Here is a 6,147-nt window from a genome sequence, read left to right on the forward strand (position 1 = left end):
GACTACTGTAATTACCTTTTCTATCATTAAATACCTGACGACCAGTGCTTACAGTAGAATATACATTGGAGCATAGTGCTGTGGCAGTCTGCGGTGAGGTGAGTAATCTTATTAATTTTCTTCTAGCGAGACAGTTTATTTGGCTGAAAGGGCTCAAAGACGCCTTACTAACGAACGAGAAACTCTCAAAATAAATAATCTGAAAGAAAATCTCAATCTAATTTTACTTTGATTGAATAAGGCTGCCATGTGGCTAAGGAAGTTGTGTCTTCTGTTTGTCTCTTAGAGTAACTATACCAATTATGATGCATCAGCGGTTCTTGGCCGTTCCAGTGCTACTGAGTCGCATGGTCAGGTCACGACCAACGACGTAATCGTGCCTTGGGTGTTTCGTTCCTTGCAGCTGGTCTAACATTCCATGCACGCACAGGGCATACCTGGGTACTGTGCACACATAAACACAAGGGCGCAAGGACACACACACACACACACACACACACACACACACACACACACACACACACACACACACACACACACACACACACACACACACACACACACACACACACACACACTCGGTGGCGTGGTTGGTAGAGTCCCCGAATGTCACTACGCTGGTCCGGGTTCGAATCCTGCTCGGGGATGAATTAATTTAAATATCGCTGCGCTTCAAGTCGTTACTCCAACTCTCATGGGCGGGGAGTTGGGTGTGTGTGTGCGCGTAAGGTCACGGCATTACCCATAGATCGGTCATACGAGCTCTGAGCTCTCTTCCGGGAGGGAAATAGATGTCGATCACGAGTCCAGCACGTGATCCAAAGACAAATGTGAATACACACACACACACACACACACACACACAATCCCTAAATGGTCGCGAGATTGTCCATAATTATAGAAACGCTGGTAAACTGCAGCCGATGATAACAGATCAAATGTGAATTGACTGATCTCTGAGGTAGTGAAGACACAAAACAAAGACATATCATGACACTGGACACCTGAAAGCAAAAATGAAAGAGATGGTTCGAAATGACATAATAAGCATGTCAAGATTTGATATATGGAGGAGAGGTAGAAGAGAAAATATGGGTGGTGATGATATACAAGAAGGCTCTTTGACCAATAAAGTGAATATTAAAGATTTATAATCAATGAAATAATTGTAAGAGGGAAAAGAATATTGATAATTAATTAAGCACCACATTTTTTCAGAAAGCAAAATTCAAAATAGATAGCCGCAACCAAATCTCCCAAGTAAAAAGAAATGAAAAAAAAAATGCAATATTGTATACTCAAGTTTTTAACTATTTGATATGTTTCTATATAGAACTGTTTTCCTGTAGCAAAAGTGAATTTACGTAAAATAAAATTGTATTAGTGTAGATCAACAAACACTATTTTCGCATAGCTCTGGCAAATCAAAGATGAAGTTCAATGGTCCGAAGGAGCCAGATCGTGATCAAGGGAACACTTAAGGCATATTGTGCTTGGTACGATTATCGCTTAACGATAATCGTTCATGGCTCAACGATGATCGTCAAAGATTGTCTAGGGCACTGATTCTTTGTTTATAGCGAATCTAGCGGCCGTCGATCGAAGCAAAACAGCCTTATCATTAAAAAGAAAAGAAATAAAGAATTAATGCATTAGACAATTGGTACGAATAGTCCGCAGAAAACTGGTAGATCGTTTAGATACCTTAGTAATGAGGTTAGGTTAGACAAGTAACTGGAAAGATTATATTTATTAGTCAGTCTTTTTTTTTTTTTTTCTTTAAGGAAAGTGGAAATAAATAAACCTTTGTGGAGGAAGTTAGGGTAGAAGTCTTAGATGCTTAGATATGTTTTCTAATTTCAGAGAGAAATTTAGTGTTGAGGCATCTATACCATGTTCGTTTATATCATGCCAAAGTTCAATAACAAACAAGTCCTTTTACTTACGGGGTTAACAGTCTTAACAAAACACATCCGTAAAAACGAAACAAAATCTAAAAACTATTGAAAGCTCAAGTTACAATAAAAACTAGAAATTATAGATTACGTCATCAGCAGTTGAAAAAAAATCTGCATGATGAAATTAAGGAAGACATTGATGCAGCCACTACCTTCACTGTGGAAGGCGCAAGAGAAGCCGAACTCTGAAGTTCGAGGAAGGAATTTGTGTCAAAAGGTTTATGGAGGAAGTGGAGGTTACATAGACGATAGATGTGGAGAGCCCACCGCCGAAGGGCATTACCCGAAGTACTGCCCCCATAAATTCCCTCTTAAAGGAAGAAAACGACACACAAGAAATTCAGCTGCTCAGTGCCATGACATCCTTTAAAAGACTTGTTGTTCAGAGAGGAACAGGGCTGGAGGAAGTAAAAGAAAATGGGACATTTCTTGACAGATTGGTGACGTCTCGTGCATCGCTTCTGACGGGTCCAAGACCTACCAAGAGGATGGAACGGAAGGTAAGGAAGTGAAATGACCTTGATCTAAGTAAAACATTAAGGTGTCAACTAGAATGAGATCAACAGACTGAACCGCGGTGATGAACAGGTTAAGGTGAATGAACAAAAATGTCTCTGAGAAAATGTGGATCTTACAATGATGACCGACCATGATCATAGATCACACACACACACACACACACACACACACACACACACACACACACACACACACACACACACACACACACACACACACACACACACACACACACACACACACACACACACACACATACACACACACACACACACACACACACACACACACACACACACGCACGCACGCACGCACACACGCACACGTCTTTTTATTTTGACCCACAGCAGACAATATTTTCTTTATTCTGTTTAGCGCCCAAAGATTTGATTTAGCAATGTCATCGGATCCTGAGGAGTAAGCGATAATGGCAGGATTTGTATTCAGAAGGACAGCAATAACAAAACTAGACTATTAACCCTCATGGCTGAAAATACAATTGAAAAGCTGTTAATGATAATTATCTCATGCATTCCGAAGCTCCTCTCTTCTTCTAAGTTCTTTATCCGTAATTATGTTAAGAATTGGAGGGTAAATATATTTTTTTTCCCTAAAAGAAAAAAGTAATATTACTTTTACGTCACTGAAAAAAGTTCTCTACCTCCTCTCAATATTCGTCTGTTGGGCTGAAGGAAACTCACTTTTTCCAAAACCGACGACAGAACTGGTACTGAATCCATAGACTCAGCTTTGAATCTACTTGGTGATTTAAATCACCTGGAGAGAGAGAGAGCAGGAGAGGTGAGTGGTTCCTCCCCACCTGCAGTTACATCCAGCGTCTGCATGCTCTCCACTTCCTGTCAGTCATACAGGGTTTTTGTGTTGCTTACAGTTCGGGAATTTTCGCAATAAGGGGGAAATTGGGCGTGCAGAGAAGTCCGGAGTTGGGGTGGAGGATACTGAATTGACGGTGGAGATGCAAAGGGCGGTAGAAACGGGGAGTTAGGAAGAAAAGGTGAAGGAAAGAGGAGAATGAGGGAAGAGAAGAGAAAGGAAGAGGAGGAGGAAAAGGTGAAAGGAAGCAGAAAGGGAAGGAAAGAAAGAGAAAATAAAGAGAGGAAGGGGAGACGTATGCAGACATGTTTGCATGAACAAGAGGACACAAGAGATCACAGGATAGAACAAGATTCAAGAAACGACAAATTTGAAAAACATCTTTCCAAACAAAACCAAAAAAGTAATAGAGCCCCTAACCATAGAGGATTTTAAGAAAATATTTTGGGATGACTACAAAGAATTTACAGTAGTAAATAAGAAACAAGAAATATGGGAGTCAACAGAAAATGGCGTTTTGAGAAAACAATAACCGCAGAAATTGGACAAAAGAAAATATACATATGCATAAACATACAAGTTAATACACACTGCACTGTCAATGCTGAATGTCTGTGATCCCTTGTAGGGAAAAGACACAACTGACCACACAGACATGGAGGAATAAATCACACAAAAACGTTTTGCCATACAGTTGGCAAGACTGCCGCGCTGTCCACCTGCTTGTGCAATATGGCTGGCGTGGCAACAGCGCATGCGTGTGTGTTCTTGTGCAATTTTGAAATAAACAAATGATACTATGAAGCAGTCGTCACCAGTCGTTGTATTCGAACCTAGGTCTTTAAGAGCCCGAAACCAATGCGTTATCGAAGCACGTGATATGAGATAGTGCCAAAACACCGGTCTTAGTCTCAATGAAGAAGTTATAAAGACAGGCCATCTAAACAGTCACACGAACACCTGAACCACGACATACCAAAAGAAGACTGTAACAAACGACCAAAGAGACGAGGATTTTCTTCCACTATTATCCTCATTTCCGGCTCATAGTTTTCAGGTTTTAATGGACTTTTAGTTCTTCGTCATTTCCTTTCTTTTTTCATAGGTGGGGTTCCATCTATCTAGTGACATTCTGAAAGTAAAGAGTGGCTGGAGGAGCACCTTCGCGTGACTGACGGGAGACAGAAATCATTGCGGTGTCTGTGGCGGTCAACACCGGCTGAAAGGCGGACTTAATGGGAAAGTTTCGTGCAATGTCGGAGAACCCGTACCGGCCTTCGGGAGAAGATTGGGTGTGGGTCAACATGAGAGTGACGGTGTGGGTTTTGGTGCACATCTATGTATGTACGTACATATATATATATATATATATATATATATATATATATATATATATATATATATATATATATATGTATATATATATATATACATACATACATATATATATATATATATATATTTATATATATATATATATATATATCGGTCCCGGACGATTGGTCTAACGACGATTGGTCTAATTCCAATTGGTCCAAAGCGAATTGGTCTAAAACCATCTCGTCCAATAGTACGATTGGTCCAACAACACGATTGGTCTAAAACCAACCGCTTCACCTAAAGGATAGTTTGTGCAAAATTTCTTTATTCTAACTACCGATTTAACTAAGATTGGTCCAAAGCGAATTGGTCTAAAACCAAATATACGATTCTTCTAATTACCATAGCTAACTACCGCTTCACCTAAAGGATACTTTGTGCAAAATTTCTTTATTCTAACTACCGATTTAACTAAGAAATAGTTTGTGTCGAAGTTCTTTCTTACTTTGTTTTAGAGTATTTGCATTTTGGAGTATTCTCCTAAGCCAGTGGTTCCCAAACTGTGGGTAAATTACCCCCTGGGGGGGAGGTAACAAATTTTCGGGGGTAATGGAGGGCTGACAAAAAAATTAAAAATAAAATGAAATAAAATAAAATCAAGAAAACATTACGGTACCCGTCATTAGGATTAAGGTTAACTTAGTACGTATAATTGTAAAACTGAAAAAAAAAGTTTGGGAACTACTGTCCTAAGCCCTTAGCATGGAGTTTCCTGTGTGTGAAATTGTGCAATCCGAAAGTGGAAAGGAATAGCGTGCTGCAGATGGTTACTTGTTTACATTGCGCTCAAAAAGGGTTCAAAAGACAAGTGGCAAAGAAACATTTTACTGGCGATGCGAAACAAGATCATGTAAAGGATCCTTTTTGTATTTTTAAAGTATATTTTTATGTGTGTCCTAAATAAAAGTCTCTATCATTGTCTTTAAAGTATATTTTATGTGTGTCTTAAATAAAAGTCTCTGATTTAAATTCTTGTATTTCTATCATTGTCTTTACATCAATTTTAGACTAATCGTCATTAGACCAAATAGTATATTGGACGAATCGGTTTTAGACGAATCGGTTTTAGACGAATTGGTCTATTAGACCAATTGGCTTTGGACCAATCGGTATTAGACCAATCGTCGTTAGACCAATCGTACCAAACCCATATATACACACACACACATATATATATATATATATATATATATATATATATATATATATGTGTGTGTGTGTGTGTGTGTGTGTGTGTGTGTGTGTGTGTGTGTGTGTGTGTGTGTGTGTGTGTGTGTGTGTGTGTGCATTTATATTGTAGATTGAGAGAAGCAAGTAAATGCCTTGGGGGATTAAAAAGTGTTATAAGAAATAGGCAACTAGGAATGGATGCAAAGAGGAGATTGTATGGAGTGATTGTACCGACGGTATTGTATGGAGCAAATACTTGGAACTTAAGAGAGGCTGAAAGAAAAAG

Source organism: Oratosquilla oratoria, chromosome 29 (genome assembly GCF_046742065.1).
Source record: "Oratosquilla oratoria isolate Oo_2021 chromosome 29, ASM4674206v1, whole genome shotgun sequence".
NCBI classification, from domain to species: domain Eukaryota; kingdom Metazoa; phylum Arthropoda; class Malacostraca; order Stomatopoda; family Squillidae; genus Oratosquilla; species Oratosquilla oratoria.